The 19452-nt window shown below is 45.6% G+C and overlaps 1 protein-coding gene across 1 annotated transcript in view; it reads right to left on the minus strand.

The window, feature by feature from the left end:
- The window catches only part of LOC146798198 (uncharacterized), a 978306-nt gene that overhangs the window by 710440 nt on the left and 248414 nt on the right, over positions 1 to 19452 (minus strand). The window contains exons 3-4 of the mRNA XM_085625470.1: positions 17105 to 17128; positions 11379 to 11402 (exon numbers count right to left, since the gene is read on the minus strand). The gene's annotated coding sequence lies outside the window, so the exon portion shown is untranslated. The remainder of the gene's footprint in view (positions 1 to 11378; positions 11403 to 17104; positions 17129 to 19452) is intronic.

Below are 19452 nucleotides of genomic sequence, written 5' to 3' on the forward strand. Positions count from 1 at the left end.
GACCTCCCCCGGGCACAGGCGTGGCTATCCGGCCTCTTGGATACATTTGGATTAGTGGACTGCTGGCGTTTAAAACACCCCACGCAGCTGCAGTACACTTTCCACTCGGGAGCCCATGGTAGTCTCTCACGACTAGACTATGTACTTGTCCCGGCGGCCTATGTTGGGAGGGTGGGAGAGGTGCGCCATTTGCCACGGGGTATTTCGGACCACTCCCCGCTCCTACTACACTTTGATGTCTTTCCGAAGGGTGAGGGTAGGGTGGTCCCAATCAATCCTTGGTACCTGCGCGACCCCGCCATTCGCGCTGAATTGATTAAATCCCTTCAGCGATATTTTGATGAGAATGTGGGGTCCGTGCCTTCGGCTGTACCACTGTGGGAGGCCTTCAAGACAGTACTTCGAGGGGAGGCCCTATCCCTTATTTCCCACGCCCGGAGGCGCGAGCGGGAGGAGGTGACCCGGATGGAGGCTGAAATAGCCGAGTTGGAGGGTAATCTAGAAGGTGGGGTGACGGATGCCGCATTACATGTTCTCCAACTCAAGCAAGCGGCTTATAGGGCCCTCGTCACGGAGGCGGCCAGGGGCCTCAGTAGAGAGCAACAGGGGCGACTGTATGATGTGGGTGATAAGGCTGGTAAACTGATAGCGTGGTTGGACAAAAAAGAGAGAGCGAATCGTGTGGTCCCGCTGATTGAGAAAACGGATGGTGTGTGTGTAACTGAGCCAGAAGAAATCGTCTCCTGTTTCGCGGATTATTTCCGTGGGGTGTATTCCCCGGTGTCTCCCTGCTCGGAAGAGGATTCCCGTGCCCTGCTCAGGGATATCGCGCTGCCGTCCCTTTCCGGGGATGACAGGGTGTCACTGGACGCAGCTCCCACCTCCGACGAAATCGCCCTCGCCATACGCTCGGTCGCTTCCGGCAAGGCCATGGGTCCGAATGGTCTCCCTATCGAGTTGTACAAGTTGCGACCGGATACGCTGGCGCCCCACCTCCGGGCTATGTTCCTGGCGGCACACTCGGTGGGCTCCCTCCCGCTGGACCAGCGTCTGGCTACAATCGTGGTCATCCACAAGGAGGGGAGACCACGGGACCGGGTTACATCCTATCGGCCCATTTCGCTACTGAATGCGGAGCCCAAGATTCTCGCCAAGGTACTGGCCAATCGGCTGGTCGGCGTGGTGGGCGATTTGGTGCATCAGGACCAGTCCGGCTTTATTCCCCATCGCAACACAGCCCTTAATTTGCGGCGTTTGCACGGTGTGCTCGCACGTGTCCCGTTCATACGGGAGCCGGCCATTTTGGCGTCCTTAGACGCCACCATGGCGTTTGACACGCTTGAATGGCCATACATCTGGGCGATGCTTGCGAAGTTTGGATTTGGCCCGGGGTTCATCAGTTGGGTCAAATTGCTGTATTCGGGTCCATTGGCGCAGGTGGTGGTGAACGGAAGGGTATCGGCTCCGTTCGAGCTGGGCCGGGGCACACGGCAGGGCTGCCCCTTATCGCCGCTCCTCTTTGCACTTGCCTTGGAGCCCCTGGCGGAGTGGCTGCGGTGGGAGCCTTCCATCCGTGGTCTCCGCTGGACCCCCGAGTATGAGGACCGCGTATCCCTATACGCTGATGACATCCTCTTGTACCTAGCTTCCCCACGTAAATCACTCATAGTACTGGTTGATGTTTTGCACTCATTCGGTCGTAACTCCGGTCTTGTCATCAACTGGGCTAAATCGTGTGTGTATGTTCTCTCCGGGGAGGCTCCTATCCTCCCGCGGGGCTGTCCGATCCAGGTCGCCCCGCAGGGATTCAGGTACCTGGGTGTCTTCATTACTCTGGACCCGGAGGCCCGGTATGATCGGAACTTGCTTCCCCCCCTCCAGCGTCTGAAAGAGGATGTCGCGCGCTGGCGGCGCTTGCCGCTTTCGCCGCTCGGCCGGGCGGCATTGTTTAAAATGATGTCGCTGCCGCGTTTCCTGTACGCGTTGCAGAACACTATGGACCTCGTCCCAGCGCGCTACTTCCGCGAGGTGGAGAGTTTGCAACGCCGCCTGTTCTGGGACGGGAGGCCACGTATTGCCCTGGCGAAGCTGACGCTCCCATGGTATGACGGGGGGATTGCCCTCCCAGATATTAAACGGTACTATTGGGCCTCCCAGCTAGCTGCGATTAATCAGGGCCTATATGGGCCCGCCTTAAACCCGGCATTTGAAATGGATAGGATGCTACTTCCAGGTGGTGACCATAATCGAGCGCTCTACTCTAGCGCGCCCGACGCTCGCTTAACGGGCCCCACGCGTGTCATGGTGCGAGTGTGGCACGCGGCCAATGCAGCTATGGGGTGGAAGGACCGTTTGACCCGGGCGTCGCCACTATACGCGTCTGAGCGGTTGGGCTCCTTGTGGACCTCGAAGGGCTTTGAGAAGTGGGACATAATAGGCATTAGCAAAGTGGGGGATCTCTGGACGGAGGGAGGATTTAAAACGTTCGAGATGCTGCAGACGGAATTTCAGTTACAGGGCAGCGAGTACTTTCGGTATTTGCAGGTCCGTTATGCACTGGGCTCCGTCTTTCCGGACGTTGCCTCCATCCCGGAATGTTCCCCCCTGGAGGATAGAGTGCTGGATGGACACATCCCGGACAGCACGATCTCACTGATCTACAAAAAATTGATCAACGACCGCTCAGGCTTGTTGACGGCCCTTCGTGAGGCTTGGGTAGCCGATGGGCTGGAGCTGGACGACGAGGACTGGATCTCCGCGGTGGCCTCCCCGAAAGAGGTGGCCATACCGGCTCGCCTTCGTTTCGTCCAGCTCAAGATACTCCACAGGGTCTACATGACCGGGCCAAAGCTCCTGCGTATGGGCTATGCTGAGGACGGTTTGTGTAAACGTGGGTGTGGTGCGTTGGGGACTTTTCTGCATATCTTGTGGGAGTGCCCGGAGGTGGAGGGGTTCTGGCGTGGTGTGCATGAGGTGCTGCGAGTGGTTACGCATGTGGCGCTGTTGCCCGAAGCGAGGAGATGCCTGTTGAATGTGTGGGAACCTACCGATTACTCGGTGCTGCAGACGTGGTGGGTGACTCTGGGGTATATGGTTGCCAAGCGTGATATTGCTCAACTGTGGGGATCCCAGAGGCCCCCGACTGTCTCGGCCTGGAAGGAACATATGGATTGGTGCATGTTTCGGGAAAAGGTGGTGTATGTGGCGAGAGGTAAGCCTGGGACATGGGTGAAAGTATGGGGCCCCTGGAACGCCTACCGCGGGGGAATCTGTGATCCGCCGTCATTGCCCGATCCGTCGCCGGCCCCGTCCCCTTAGCCAACTCATCCCCCCGGTACCGGGCATTGGGTTTACCCAGCCCTAGTTCTGATCTCTCCCCCCTCTTGAGATTCCTATGGATGGCTAGGATCCCCCCTCTAGGGGAGCACGTGTTGCTATATTCCGATTGAGGATTGCCTTGTGGGTTTGTGTGTATTTGTTGTTCTTTAAGTTTAAAATGGAACCGTATAGTGGGGTCTGGATGGTGTAGCTCTCAACGATGTTAACTCCTGTTCATGCTCATCCGCAGCACCATGTGTTTTATAAATGTATATCGTATGCTCCTTTTGTTGCTAGCGGCCGGCCGGAAGGTTGTAGGCCCATATTTGTATATTCTTGAGTCTTGTAATAAACGGTTTAAAAAAAAAAAAAAAAAATACTATTATTGCAAATAAATCTACTCCCGTGCATGCCAGACTCGCACCTACTGTTCCCCCCCATTCACCGGCAGGGCAAAATGCGACATCTCTGCTGCCCAAAGCTAGAAGGCAAGCTAGAGTTACACAGAATAATAGCGATATCCATCTCGCAACTCCAAGAGCCAGACCTCCACTGCTAACTCCAATCGCATCTGGCCCGCACTTTCCTGGCCCTGCCACCACACGTAAGAGGCAGACAGTGTTTATGGTTAATGTCGCAAAATATTTGGGCCATGAACCGGAGGACTCCCTTAAGAATAAGGTCATCCTTTGGATTCGTCATGTTAGAGGGTGCCGGTCGTTGATAAGAGAAGATATTGCTAAGGTCAAAAGGCACTCCTCTCATGACCTCCGACTAGACACATTCGAAATCACTTTGACTTCCCCCCAGTTGGCTGAGGACCTATGAGCTTTAGAATATAGGACCTCTGCCCCTGATCCATCCGATATCCAATTCAGATCTACCCCTTTTGATTCTAATACAAACAGGAGGGCCACAGCTCCCAAATATAAATCATCTAGGGAGTCGCAACTAGACGGAAATGACTGACTATCTCCAGTTGCACAAAGCTCTCTTGGGCACATTATAATCCAGGAGTGTGCTACTTTGGCCAAACATTCTAATGTATCTATTGCATGGCCTAGTTTATCTCACCAGGCGTTACCATCTGTCATTGAACTACCTCATAAATCTATTAGTAAACAACATTCCCTGCATATAGATACAAGTATTTGTGAACAAGGGTGTCCCAGAAATAGTATTCTCAATCTTAAAGTTATCTCTTGGAACATAGCCGGTCTCTCTAAGAATTTAGCCATACCTGATTGGAACAAACTCATTGACAACTACACCATTTGTATCTTCCAAGAGACTTGGAGTCTGATTCCCCACCATAAAGTTGGCTTTGCTTCCTATTTTATTCCTGCAGTATTACCAGTATCAGGAAAGGGGTGGCCATCTGGTGGCCTCCTTATCTGGGTTAGCATTACACTGGATTGCACGATACAAATAACTGAGTGCAACTGCCCAGACCTTCTAAGACTGACCCTTAGGGACAATAAAGAAGGGAGGTCTCTAGAAATTTTCAACATCTATGTACGTGGCACAAAAGGTGGAGCCCAGTCTCCAATAATCAGCTGTTTGGAAGCAGAACTTTCTCGTTGCCCCCCTGAATCCAGCATCCTGGTGGCAGGAGATTTCAATTGCACATTTGAACCTCTCGCCACCGAGGACTTGTTGGGTTCAGAGGAGGATGACGTAAAGCAGGGAATCCGCCTGCTGAGTCTACCCCCGATAAAAAGGTGGATTCAGCTAGCCATCCAGCTAAATTCTATATCATTAGAGTATGGTCTTAGGGCTACTAATGGAAGATCACCCTCCGACCCCTTAGGAGCACATACATATAATAGGGTGGGCTTCTCCTCACGTATTGATTACATCTTGCTAAATCAAAATCTTTGGAGACATCTAATAGACATGGAGGTTGTACCTACTACCGATAGTGACCATAATTTGCTGTCCCTGACGCTAAATCGCTTATGACTCCTCAACCCAGAAAATACGAGTAGAGAGGCCCATATGACATCAAGGGAGGTTACCCCCTCGAATTGCGGAAGGCGCCTTAAATGGCAAAAGGTAGCAATGGACGAGGGGAAATTATCTGCTATAAGGGAGACTCTGACAGAGGCCCTGAGTGACCTACAAGAGATCACTACAGATTTAGATGGTACCCAGAAGGTATTTTCAACCTATGAGGGTCTGGTCAATACTTTGGGATCCTTATTTTGTACAACTACGGGCAGCAAACCACGTACTTTGAGTAGGAACACCACCAACCCATGGTATACGAGGACTTGCAGACGGAAAAAATCTGCCCTAATTATGGCCATTAAAGGCAAGTCCCCTGACAGGATCCAGACTGCTAGAAAGGACTACAACCTGACAGTCCTTAAAGCGAAGAGAGAGTGTGAGGAACAGCACTGGCAAGCATTAAAAGAAGCCAGAATAGGGAAGGATGCTAGCCTTTTCTGGAATCTGGTCAGAAGAAAGGTTCGCCCTGACAGTGAGCTAATAACATCTTGAGCAAGAGATGGTATGAACATTTTCAGAACCTATACTCTGGTCCACAGGAAACCACCTTAGTTGGCCCAATTATCGATCCTTGGGCTCCGGGCCAGGAACCAAACACAGAACCTTTTTCCGATCTGGAGGTTGAAGCTGCTATTCAGCGAATAGTCCCGGCCAAGGCAGCAGGACCGGATGGTCTGCCAGGGAACCTCTTCCGAGCAGATTCGGCGAAATGGGCAAAATTTATTGCACTTTTAATTAATGCTATTGACCGCGGTTGTTCCATCCCAGACTCCTGGAAGGGAGCAGAAGTTGGGCCTATTTTTAAAAAGGGGGGTAGGGACGACCCTGCCAACTACCGCCCGATAAGTTTGATCGATTCAACCCAGAAAGTAGTTGGTCGGGTATTGCTAGAGAGGATCCTTGATCCTTTCTGACTACCAAAGCTGGCTTTAGAGCGGGTACAGGAACCACTGAACAGGCGTTCAGGCTATTACTCCGATATTGGAAGGTGGTCAAGCTAGGCAAAGGCAGTCTTTACCTTGCATTCATTGATTTAAAGACTGCCTTTGACCTGGTCCCTCGTGAGCGCCTGTGGCAAGTCCTGTCAGAGCAGGGGGTGCCCAGGTACATCCTTAATATGCTAATTCATCTGCATGAGGACAATTATGCCCAAATAAGATGGGGTTCACAAGGGCAAATAACAGCACGGATACCGGTGAATAGGGGAGTCCGCCAGGGCTGTGTGCTAGCCCCCGCCCTATTCTCTTTGTATGTTAATGGGGTGGTTGTGCACCTACAGCAAATACCATCTGATGCCCCAGCCCTGGCGGGGGAAAAAATCCCTACTCTCCTGTTCACAGACGATACCCTCTTTGTTTCAAAAACCCCAAAGGGCCTGCAGACTCTTCTAAATAGCTTCGACCAGTTTTGTAACATCAGAGGGCTGTCCATCAATATCCAGAAAACAAAGTTCCTAATTCTAAATCCACCTAAAACATTTAGGGACCCTCCTTTACTCAATAATGTACCGCTGGAGAGGGTCGCTACATTCGATTATTTGGGAATTCGTGTTTCTGATTCCATGCTTTGGAGATCGCATGTGCAGAAAATGCTCTTGAGCCATAAAAGGGTGGTCGGGGCAATTCTTAAAGAACATCGTTCTTCATTAAATAAACCAATTGCCCCCGCACTAACAATCTATAAGGCTAGAGCTGTAAGTTCGGCACTTTATGGTGCCGAACTGTGGGGTCTATCCAATACAGACCAAATCTGCAGATCAGAAAACAAATTCCTGAAGGATCTATTGATGCTCCCCCAGAGGACACCCACTAAGCCCCTTTTATATGATCTTGGCTGCCACTCGCTTGGAGACATAGCAAGATAACGTCCTCTCTTGCTGTGGGCCGCTTGTGGCAGACACCCAAATTAGCCAATTATGCTGCAGGGCTTAGAGAGGTAATGGACATGGATGGGTGGCACAAAATTGACTGGTTAAAAGGTGTGAAAAAGCTTCTATATGATCTCGGCCTCAAAGAGGCTTGGATCAATAGAACCTCCCCACCAAAGGCAGAAATTAAGAAGGCGTACTGGCGGTGGGCTACTATGAATGACCTTCTTAACCCTAGAGTTGGAAGGTTAACAGAGGAATTCATGCAGCACAAGCACATAATGCATTTTGAACCCTACCTGGACCTAATACAAAAACCATATGATAGAGCTTTGCATTTCAAGTTCAGGGTAGGTATCCTCCCCTTGCGAGAATTCACCGCGTAGTGGAAGCCACCTCACCAAACTCTCCCCTCCTGCCCAAGCTGTGAGGCTGCCATAGAGTCAATCCCACACTTTATGTAAGCCTGCCCAGCCTATAAAGTTCCAAGGGGGCATTGGCTGAAACCACTTTGCAGGGGGTTAGGTACCCGCAGTCACCAAGTAGCATTACGCATTTTAAGATCTGACTCTAGGAACCTCCATGCCTGTGTAATAGCCAAATTTCTTAGATGGGCATGGAGCATTACAGCGAGAAACTTGAGCATTAATTCCTAAATAACTTAAGCACCCAAGTGGCACTTGCTTTTTAGCACAAGCACTTTCCCCCCTACAGGTACAATGTATCTACAAATTTTAAATCCTTTTAACGATCTTGTTTTTAAATGTCTCTTTTAACCAATTGTTTTATTGTACATTGTACCTAAAAATTTTTATTTAGGAGTACCGTAACTGTCTATTTGGGATTGTATAGCTTTTAAGATATTTTGTATCGAAATAAAGCTTATATTGACTGACTGATATTAATTATTTTTTCTTAAATACTCTAGACATTTCAGGGACTATTCACAAAGGTAAACTAACGTGTGAAGAAATCTACATATCTAAATGTATTCTTACAGTTTATGCTAAATATACCCCTTTAGGCTATTCACCATTTACACGACGTAAATTTACTATGAAGTGTAGATTTGCATGTCTCCACCCCCAATATTTACCGGGTGGAGTCTGAAAAAATGTTATTTACAACTGTAATGTTATGATCATATTTTACATTTTGCACTCTTTCCACACCCTCCGCATGGAAGGAAACAGGAACATCATATACAATAGAAAACTATCCTACACACTTGACACCCATTCCCTTCCAACAACATAAATACTGGCCAGACCAAAGGAACAGCTTTTTTCCTCTTCATCTTGCAGACATTCAGGCAGAGGTTTGCAGGCCTCCATGCTCAAGAGGAAAAAAAATGTCACTGAGGATGACAAAGTGCTTGTAGTTAAGTAAGTTTGTTGTCAAATCCTACACACACACACATGGGCCACTTCCATTCTCTCTCAATGGAACACAGAAGGCAGCCTTGTGGCATTGTGGCAAGAGGAGAGAGACTCTGTCAACCCATTTGGGGAGGGGGCCCACACTGTGTAGGATATTGGAAAATAATGGCAAGATGAGAGGAGACATGTGAAGGAAAAGTTATCCAGGATTAAGCTAGTTGTAGTACTGCCTGAAGGGCCAATTAGATCACATCTCTGTCTCACCCCAACGAGAAAGCTGCCTTCTCCACAATACACCACCACATGCTATATGGTCCACCCTTTACTGACACATATAAGAATCTAACCACCCCCCACACACACGCACTAAAAGCACACCTACAAATCACTCACCCATGCAACCTTCTGCACTTATATTTGCTTAATCTCCACCTTAGGCAGCCAGAACAAAATCAAAAGCCGTTTTTATCTATAAAATCAGTGCCTGGTGGGCCTCTCATTGGTCAGTAATACATACTAAGGCAATAGTAGTTGTGCTTGCTACATCCTCTAGTACGTTGGCAACTTCATGTATTTCATAGCTGAACAGTCCCCTACTGTAAATTAATAAACGGATGGAATAGATAAGGACATCTCTGAAATGTCTATGGGCTGCCTCTTCCACAAATGTGGAGGCATTGTGTCATAGTGTCACAACATAAATGGAGTAACCAGTCTTTGGGGAATCAAGGGTAAGCTCAGTTTCCACAGATGAAAAAGGTCGAATGTTGATCAGCCAAGCCATTACAAGCAAACAGTACTCGGGAAGAATGTTTAAAATGAGAGATAAATGTGTTTGGTTCAGGTAAAGCAGTCAGGAATATGCTGCATCAGTACTGTGTGCTACTGTGCACGACTGAGATAATGCTGATTCTAATTTCATCAGCCAATTCACAGGCAATAACACTGAGGTAGACAGAGGGGGGAGAGGGAGTTAAATCTGCTGCTCAGCTAAGTGCAGGTCCTGACAAGAGAAGAGAAGGAGAGTGGTGACACTGTCACATTCAGAAATTAAAATGACTATGTGCATAGTTTTTGCACTTTTTGTCTTCGTTGAACAAGATTGGGACTATGGGCACTCCTCCATAAGAGTTGTGGGGAAATAAGCATATATCCAACAAAAATAATTAGATTCTACTTGTACGACTCCAGGAAATGAAGAAAATTGTCAATGTAGAGGGGACCTTTGCTCCAGAAGTGGGTAGCTGGTTCAGTGCAGTTGGTTTCTTCACACCCACCTGTTTCCCTTGAGATACAGACACACAGCGAGTCGGCTAGACGAGACATAACAAGGGAACTGGTAGTTTGAAGGCATACCACAACTTGGGTCGCAGGTCATTGCCTTGGGCAATGTGAGGGGCTTTGTTCTGATGACAACCATACACTGTGGTGGCAGCAGCAGGAGTTCATCTGGTTGAAAGCGCAATTGCCCCTTGGGTTGCAGGTACAGGATCACTTTGGTTTGCCGGGTGCGACATATTTTGGCTCTGTAGTCCATTTGTAGTGTGAAGCCTGGATCAAGACAAGCAGTCCGCAGCACTTCAGTGCAGTGTTCATGATGAGCAGGATCTGGAATGGGCCTTGTGTCTTGGATTAGAACATTAACTTTCGATGATGAAGATTAATATAGCGCCGAACTCTAGGTTGTTGATTGTGGCAGACCTCTGTTAGACAGCTCGGCAGTGCAGCTCTAACCTGGGAACAGAAGCTATTGAGGCAGTGAATTTGGTTCATCCCATTATTATCTCATATGGACTTAACTTAGTTTTACACAGTTCATGGACAACACGGGTTACAAAATGAGTCCATCGGCCATTCTAGATCCAGAGTGAGATTCCAACCCTTGGGATAAAGTATTGGAGTAGTCTCTTATTTACAGTGATGGCATCAGCTCAGGCATATGAGTAAGCTTCAAACAATTTGGAGAACATACATACTAGAACTAGTACAGAGGCATTAGAATAGCACTCTGACATTTGGATGAAAGTAAAATGCATATGGATCAAAGGGAACCAATGGTGGTGACTGGGAAGCAGCTTTGATCCCCTTTTCAACTTTACAGGCTTCGCATGTGCAGAAGTGTGAAAGTACTGTTGAGCGATGTAGGTGTCAGGACTACGGCAGACAAACATTCTCTTCGTTCTATAGGTACTAAGCTACCTCTTGCAATCAGAAATGATGAAAGAACTCTGACCTTGAGCAAGGCCTGGAAAAAGAGAAACTCCAAGATGGCCGAGAGACCGGGTGATGTGGCATTCTAGTCTTTTTGGAATCTGTCTCTGAATTCTAGGTGAAGCGCTCAACTTAGAATGTTGGCGCACTTCACTTGAATTTGAGACCGTAGTGGTAGCGTTTTCCATGTCCCGAGTTAGCTTTTAGTCAGGGGTTTCCCTTTTCCTCAGTTTTTTCCCTTTTCCGATTTGTGTGCCACAATTTCTAACCTGTGATCCAGGATTCATACCCAAATGGTTTCAATGCGCAGCTCCGGCACTCACTTCCTTCTCTGAGGGTAGCGTTCAGCTCGGAGTCGATTTCGGAAAAAAGAAGAGTGAAGAACAATAAGCGGTTACGCAAAGTCCGTACTGCCGCTACCTCAGACGAACACTACAGTGGAAGGAGTATTCTAAGAAAAGTTACGGAAGCAATTTCTGAGAGAATTTCAGTCGCGAAATGCAAGCTCCGCTTCAACCTAAGCTAAGTCAAAGACAATATTGCTGTAAATATTAGAGGTTGTAATTAGCAATTGTGTTTTATAGAACACTTACCTGAAAATCGTCACAAACACATTCCTGAAAAGAAACAAGAAAAATAAGATAATCATATAGACTGGGAAATAGAAAGACATAAGCTAGGTACGTTCATACATTCTCAAACTGAATATAGAAATAATTAAATATAGAAGAAATCATAACTATAACAATTGTTGAATATTCCAAACAAAAAAAGAATAAGAAAAGTCACTATTCACTGGCTAGTAAGGATGAAGCCAAAGTATAGAAGAGAAGCAAAAGCTAATGGTCATACTGGTATGTTACATTTAGTATTATTCAATAGAGTTTTAGAACTGAGTTAGTCAAGATTAAGTCTAATGAGTGCTGTATTTATTTAGCCTCATGACTAGTCCAACCAGAAGCAAGTGCTACTGAAAGAAGATCAGAACAGAAGGTAAAGGACTATTTGGCAGTCTCTTCTCTTGTTTATTATTTTATCCAATCCCCCTGCCCTCTTTTGGGAGAACATTTGGTGCAATTTGTCACGATCCTGCACAGGTGGTTCCCGGAGGTGGCATCGGGAAAAGGCATCTCTGTTCCTTCGCAAGTTACTTAGAAGTGGCCCTGACAGAGGGAAGTGCCCACGTATTTGACTTGCGCCCAAACAGAATGGCTGAAGGTTTAGAATTACAAAATTTAGGTGAGGCCTTATATTTAATACAAAAGGAATTAGCAGCAGTTAGGGAGGAAAACAAAGGGTTGAGACAAGAGGTAATGGACACAAGAAGGGAAACAGTTGAATTAGCAGCTAAGATTACCAGCTTGAATCCAGCGTCCAGTTTAAGATTCCCAGAAGCAGAATGGGAACATTTAGGTTCTACTTCTAGATTAACAACACATGTAGTACATTCCTTATCCCCAGTAATTCCCCTAGCCCCTGCAGAAAGGTTCAGGGGAGAACCACAGAAGGCTCAAGTCTTTTTAACACAATGCTTTCTACATTTTGTGTGTCGCCCTTCGATTTTTCCGGATGCACAGTCCCGCGTAGCTTTTACTTTGTCATACCTTAGTGGTGATGCTGCCAGTTGGTCTATGCCCTTGGTGACTCGAGACAACGCTCTTCTTTATAATTTTGAAGACTTTGAAAAGGAATTTCTAGGAATTTTTGATCATAGAAGGATATCACAAGCCACTGACAACGAACTTTTAGAATTGAAGTGGGTAACAAAGATTTAGTGGCTTACCAAGCCCAATTCAATAAATTGGTAGTGGAGACGGACTGGCCAGAATGTAAAAGGGTTGCAGTCTTTTATCGTGGACTAAAGGATGAATTAAAAGACGTTCTAGCCCAAAAACCAAATAGAACAACCGACGTTTCAGCCTTAATTGATTTAGTTTTGGAAATCAACTTTCTTCAAAGTGAGAGGAAGGGAGAGAAATGGAAGGATTTTAGATTTAATACACCAAGATTTGACAGAAATGACTCATCAAAAATACTGGACAGCCATTCCGGAACTGAACCCATGCAAATCGGAGTGGTACGGGGGCCTTTGACCAAAGAAGAAAAAGAAAAGAGGCAACAGAATAACTTGTGCATGTATTGTGGAGGTAGTGGACATTTTGTGAGAATATGCCCAAAGAAACCAAAAATGTTCTCCAAGGAAAAGGAAAACTTCAAGCACCACCAGTAGGAGGAGTTGGACTGGTGGATGCAGAGGAAAAAACAACTCCCGAAGAACATCATTTAGCTAATACCTTGCAGTCTTCTTCTCTGCATCTAGTGATTTCAATGAAATTAAGATTTAGAAAAATGACCCTCACCGAAGTCTCAGTCATGATTGACTCAGGAGCCACAGGAAACTTATGCGACATAAAATATGAAGCCAGTATAGGATTAAGAGCAATCTTGAAGTCGAAAAGCATGCCAGTAAGAGCAGTGGACGGAACAAACCTTTCTTCTGGGCCCATCACTAGTCACACGAAACAGGTAAAATTCAAATTTTCGAGAAGGACATCAAGAGATTATACAGTTCAATTTAATCGATGCTCCTCAATTTCAGTTTATATTGGGCTTGCCGTGGCTTACGGAACATAATCAGAGTATCGATTGGGGTGTGAGAACCGTTAAGATGAATTCGGAATTTTGCAGAGAGAATTGTTTTAATCATCAAGAAGGGGTTAAGGAACCTGGACCGGCAACTCTTTTAAGTGAGCAAGAAATCTCAGTGTGTGTAATTCACACAAGTGAAATTCCGTCGGAATACAAAGGAGTTCGAGGAAGTATTTAACAAGATCGAGGCTGAAAAGTTACCACCACATCGGCCATTTGATTGTAGAATAGACCTGGAACCAGGTGCTCATTTGCCTTGTAGTCGGGTGTACGCTTTAACAGAAAAAGAAAATGAGCATCTAAAGGAGTACATCAGGAAATATCTAGCCAACGGCTTTATCCGTCCATCTCAGTCTCCGGTCTCTTCGCCCTTATTCTTCGTTCCTAAGAAGGAGGTAGAATTGAGAACTTGCATAGACTACCGAGCAATCAACAAGGTAACCATCAAGAACCGATATCCTCTTCCCCTCATCTCGGTAATTTTGGATCAGGTGAAAAGGCACAAATTTATACAAAACTAGATCTCAGGGGTGCGTATCACTTAATCAGAGTTCGAGAAGGGGATGAGTGGAAGACGGCGTTTCGAACAAATCTGGGATTGTACGAGTACCAGGTCATGCCTTATGGACTATGCAACGCGCCGGCAGCATTCCAGCACTTTATTAATAGTGTTTTGAGCGAATACATTGATCAATGCGTCATAGTATACATTGACGATATTCTGATTTACTCCAGAATGGAAGATGAACATCCAAGCCAGGTGAAGAAAATCCTACAAAGGTTAAAGGAAAATAACTTGTATGTTAAGTTAGAAAAGTGTGCATTCAGTGTGAAGGAGGTAGAATTTCTTGGATTCGTACTCTCGCCGTCTGGAATCCCCATGGATACCAAGAAGGTTAAGGCAGTACTAGAATGGAAATCTCCAAGTAGTGGGAAAGAATTGCAGAGCTCCATTGGCTTTGCCAATTTTTACCGGAGGTTTGTAAAGGAATTTTCGCACAAAATAGTTCCACTGACTCGGTTACTAAAAAAAGGAGTATCTTTTGAGTGGACAAAAGAAGCTGAAGAAGCCTTTCAACTGTTAAAAAAGAGTTCACCACTGCACCAATTTTATTGCACGCAGATCCTACTGAACCCTTGTATTTGGAGACAGATGCTTCGGATCTAGCAATTGGAGGAGTTCTCTCATAAAGACACAAGAGGACATGACAACTTCATCCAGTAGCTTATAGGTCAAGAAAATTAACACCAGCGGAGATTAATTACACCATTACCGAGAAGGAGTTACTGGCGATCAAGGATGCATTTATGGAGTGTAGACACTACTTAATGGGAGCGAAGCATACAGTGACTGTGTTCACTGACCATCGAAACTTAAAATTCTTTAAATCCGCTAAAACCCTCACTCCAAGACACCTCAGATGGTCATTATACTTTGAGGACTATAACTTCGTAATAACTTATAGACCAGGAGCCAAGAACGGAAAGGCTGACACTCTGTCTAGAATAGACATGGAAAAAATAGAAGATAATCAGGAACAAAAAACGATCATTCCAGAACACAAGATAGTAGGGGCCGTGTGTCAAGAAACTATCGAGGAAAGAGTGGCAAGAGTAATGTCCCTAGAAGAAATGGCCGAATGGGCAGACAAGAACCACCCAAACAAGTCCTACAAGGTTTACCCTAGCGAGAAGGAAAATTTTATTTGCCTACTCTGGAACTTCAACAATTGGTTATGGAGAATAATCAGGACTGTCGTTTGGCTGGGCACAAGAGCATACTAAAGACCGAAGATCTGATCAAAAGAGACTATTGGTGGCCACAAATGACAAAAGATATTCACACCTATGTGAAGGCTTGCGGGGTCTGTGCTCGGGGAAAATCGGAGCGACAATCACCAAAAGGGTTTCTCCAACCAATGCCCACACCTCCACATCCCTGGCGTACAGTTACTGTGGATTTGATCGTGGACTTGCTAGTCAGGGATATAACTCCATATTGGTGTTCGTGGATGCGTTCACCAAGATGGTACATTTTGTTGCCTTAAAAGGGACTCCAACGGCCAAGGAGCTGCCCATACATTTTGGTGAACACATAGTACGAGCCGATGGTATACCAAAGGTGATAATTTCAGATCGAGAATCCCAGTTCCTTTCACGCTTATGGAAGGCATTTATGGAAGGGTTAGGAAGAGAAACAAGATATTCCACAAGCTATCACCCAGAGACAGATGGGCAAACAGAGAGGGTCAACCAAGAATTAGAACAGTATTTAAGGTTGTTCATGTTAGATCAAGAAGGGGATTGGCCTGAATATTTGTGGGCTGCAGAGTCTGCACACAAAAATACAAAGAATGTTTCTACAGGTTTCTCCCCTTTCTATCTAAATTATGGTAGACATCCAAACTCTTCAGTAATTGGTAGAGAAATCTCAGTTCCAGCAGTCCAGGAAATTGTTCAAAATCTAGCTCAAGTTCATCAAACAGCCACTAAAAATGTAGTTCAAGCCAAAGAGAAGTATAAAAATATGCTGATAAAAGGAGAAAAGAAGGTCCAAAATTGCAGATTGGAGACAGGGTTTGGTTGAACGCTGAGAATCTTAGACTGAAGGGAGATCGAAAGTTTCAACCAAGATTTGTAGGTCCTTATCCAATTGAGAAAATAACTAATCGAGTGACTTACCTTTTAACCTTACCACAAGAAATGAAAATACATCCAGTTTTTCATGTCTCACTTCTAAAAAGGGCACCTTTAGATTTAAGAGTAACTCATCCACCAAAACCAATACAGAGTCAGGAGAAGAATTTGAGGTTAAAAGAATATTAAACTCCAAGAAATATAAAGGAACAATCTATTATTTAGTGGATTGGAAAGGCTATGGTCCAGAGGAGCGATCCTGGGAAAAATGTTCTGATGTTCATGCTCCCCGTTTGGTACGATCCTTCCACTAAAAATTCCCTAGGAAGCGAAGAATGGAAGGATCTCCTTTGCAAGGGGGTACTGTCAGGACTACGGCAGACAAACATTCTCTTTGTTCTATAGGTACTAAGCTACCTCTTGTAATCAGAAATGATGAAAGAACTCTGACTTGGAGCGAGGCCTGGAAAAAGAGGAACTCCAAGATGGCCGAGACTCCGGGTGATGTGGCATTCTAGTCTTTTTGGAATCTGTCTCTGAATTCTAGGTTAAGCGCTCAACTTAGAATGTTGGCGCAGCTCACCTGAATTCGAGACCATAGTAGCAGCGTTTTCCATGTCCTGAGTTAGCTTTTAGTCAGGGGTTTCCCTTTTCCTCAGTTTTTTCCCTTTTCCGATTTTTGTGCCACAATTTCTAACCCGTGATCGAGGATTCATACCCAAAAGGTTTCAATGCGCAGCTCTGACAATCCCTTCCTTCTCTGAGGGTAGCGTTCAGCTCGGAGTCATGCGCAGAGTCAATTTCAGAAAGAAGAAGAATGAAGAACAATAAGCGGTTACGAAAGTCTGTATTGCCGCTACCTCAGATGAACACTACAGTTGGAGGAGTATTCTAAGAAAAGTTACGGAAGCAATTTCTGAGAGAATTTCAGTCGCGAAATTCAAGCTCCGCTTTAACCTAAGCTAAGTCAAAGACAATATTGCTGTAAATATTAGAGGTTGTAATTAGCAATTGCGTTTTATATAACACTTACCTGAAAATCGTCACAAACACATTCCTGAAAAGAAACAAGAAAAATAAGTTAATAATCATACAGACTGGGAAATAGAAAGACATAAGCTAGGTACGTTCATACATTCTCAAACTGAATATAGAAATAATTAAATATAGAAGAGATCATAACTATAACAATTGTTGAATATTCCAAACAGAAAAAGAATAGGAAAAGTCACTATTCACTGGCTAGTAAAGAAGAAGCCAAAGTATAGAAGAGAAGCAGAAGCTAATGGTCATACTGGTATGTTACAATTAGTATTATTCAATAGAGTTTCAGAACTGAGTTAGTCGAGATTAAGTCTAATGAGTGTTGTTGTTTTTTTTTAAACTTTATTTTGTCCGCTAGGGCCATAAAAGTACAGAAATATAAAATCACAAAGAGATAAAATTCACTAAAAAGAATAAACACTTTCAGTTGTAAATCAATTTATTACAAATACCTTACAATAGCAAAGTTCTCCCACTGTTACCAAATAACACAATTGGGCCACAGCTATCTTCATACACTGCTAATATCAGTAAAAAACTTGATATAAAATGATTAAAAGTATGCTTAAAAATTACAAATACAGGGAGGTATTGGCGGGACATAAAGCCACTGCCATATAACCAAAAGAAACATTTAAACTTCCTACAACCCTGTCTGCCCAGATTGAGTCTTAATCATTCCCCGGCGTATGTGCCACATATGGTCCAGAAAACGAGAGACAGCAAACACGATTGGGGGGTGCATGTCATATTTTAAGACTCGGTACGCCTGGGCATGTCTCACAAAACCCACATTTCTGCAAATTTGGATTAGCTAGCGTTTGCGGGGCAGTTGCTATGCAGGGCAGAAAAACAAGACATGTGCCTCTGATTTAAGCTTGTAATTACAGACGGAACACTCAGCCTTGGACTCTTTAGCCCATTTGCTTATATGTGTGGCTAGTGGGAGATTCCCTAATCTAAACTGGACATACAGTTTTCTGGCCACAGGGCAATGGATCAGATCCAGGAAGGGTTCACCTCTGTATACATCTTTTATCTGGAGGAACTCAGCAGTAATCCGGCCAACTCCCCGTGAGCTTCCCTGGATGGCCATAATGTTAGCGTACCTATAGAGCCTCACCAGTTCAGTCCTGGCTAGATTTGGGCAGGCGGCCTCAGGAGATTGCCACAAATCAGACCTGCCCATCCTCAGCGCAAAATCCCTGATATGGCGAAGCCAGGGTATTTTCTTGGAGGCGGTGAGTGACAATATCTCCTTGAGCTCGGCTTTGTAAGAAGACAACTCCGGGGTCACCCAAACCCGCCGCCAGAATGTAAGAGGTCTAATCGCTACTTCCTCCTCAATAGGCCTCATAACCAAATCCACGTGAATAGGAATTAGAGGCGTGCTGCGGGAGAGACCTAAAAGCTGCCTCATAAAATTATTCTCAACCTTCATTAGATCAGGAGTTGGGCAAAAACCCCACAGTTCTGCCCCATAAAGCGTGGCCCCCCCCCTCATCTGAGCTTTGCAGATTTCAATAACCAGGGCTGCTGGCTTAACCCCTTGAGTGCCCTGCCCTTTCCACGCCCTGTGCCGGGCGTTTCATTAGCGGGCGGGGCTCATGACGAGATAGTCTCGTCATGGGCACAGCGCAACCGCGGCCCATGACGAGACCATCTCATCATGGGCACTCAAGGGGTTAAATACTGAGGCTCTGTGCATTTTCAAAATACCGCCCACGGTCTGCGTAAGCTTAAGGCTTGCCTTGGCCAGCTGTAATCCCCACTCAAAGTTCTCAGAAAGAGTGACTCCCAAATATTCAAAAGTCCTCACCCTTTCAAGGGTTGAAGATCATAAATTTAGTCTTGGTTAGGTTGATTTCCAAGCCCCGCAATTTGCAAAAGTTCGCGAAACCATCAAGTATACGCTGTATACCCATTGGCTATTTTGACAGCAAAAGGGTATCGTCCGCGAACATAAGTGCGGGTACCTTCCCTGTGACTAACTTAGGGGCATCGTTATCCTTTATATTTAGTAAGTGTTTAATTAGCCCGTTTATGAAGGGGCAGAATAGTGTATGGGCAAGGACACATCCCTGGCGTAACCCCTTTTTAACAGGGAAGCGTGCAGACAATTCCCCATGTTTCCCACACCTTACTTGGGCATCGTTTTCCGAATGGAGCCTTGCTATCACATTGAGTAAGTAGGGTGGAATCCCCATCTCCTTTAATACTTCCCAAAGTTTCTCTCTGGGAACCAAACAAAGTCCGACTTCAGATCAACAAATATTAGATAGAGGCTGCCACCCTCCACTAACACTGTTTTCCAAAAGAGCAACTGTAACCTAAATA

This window comes from Triturus cristatus, chromosome 9 (genome assembly GCF_964204655.1).
Source record: "Triturus cristatus chromosome 9, aTriCri1.1, whole genome shotgun sequence".
Taxonomy (NCBI): Eukaryota; Metazoa; Chordata; class Amphibia; order Caudata; family Salamandridae; genus Triturus; species Triturus cristatus.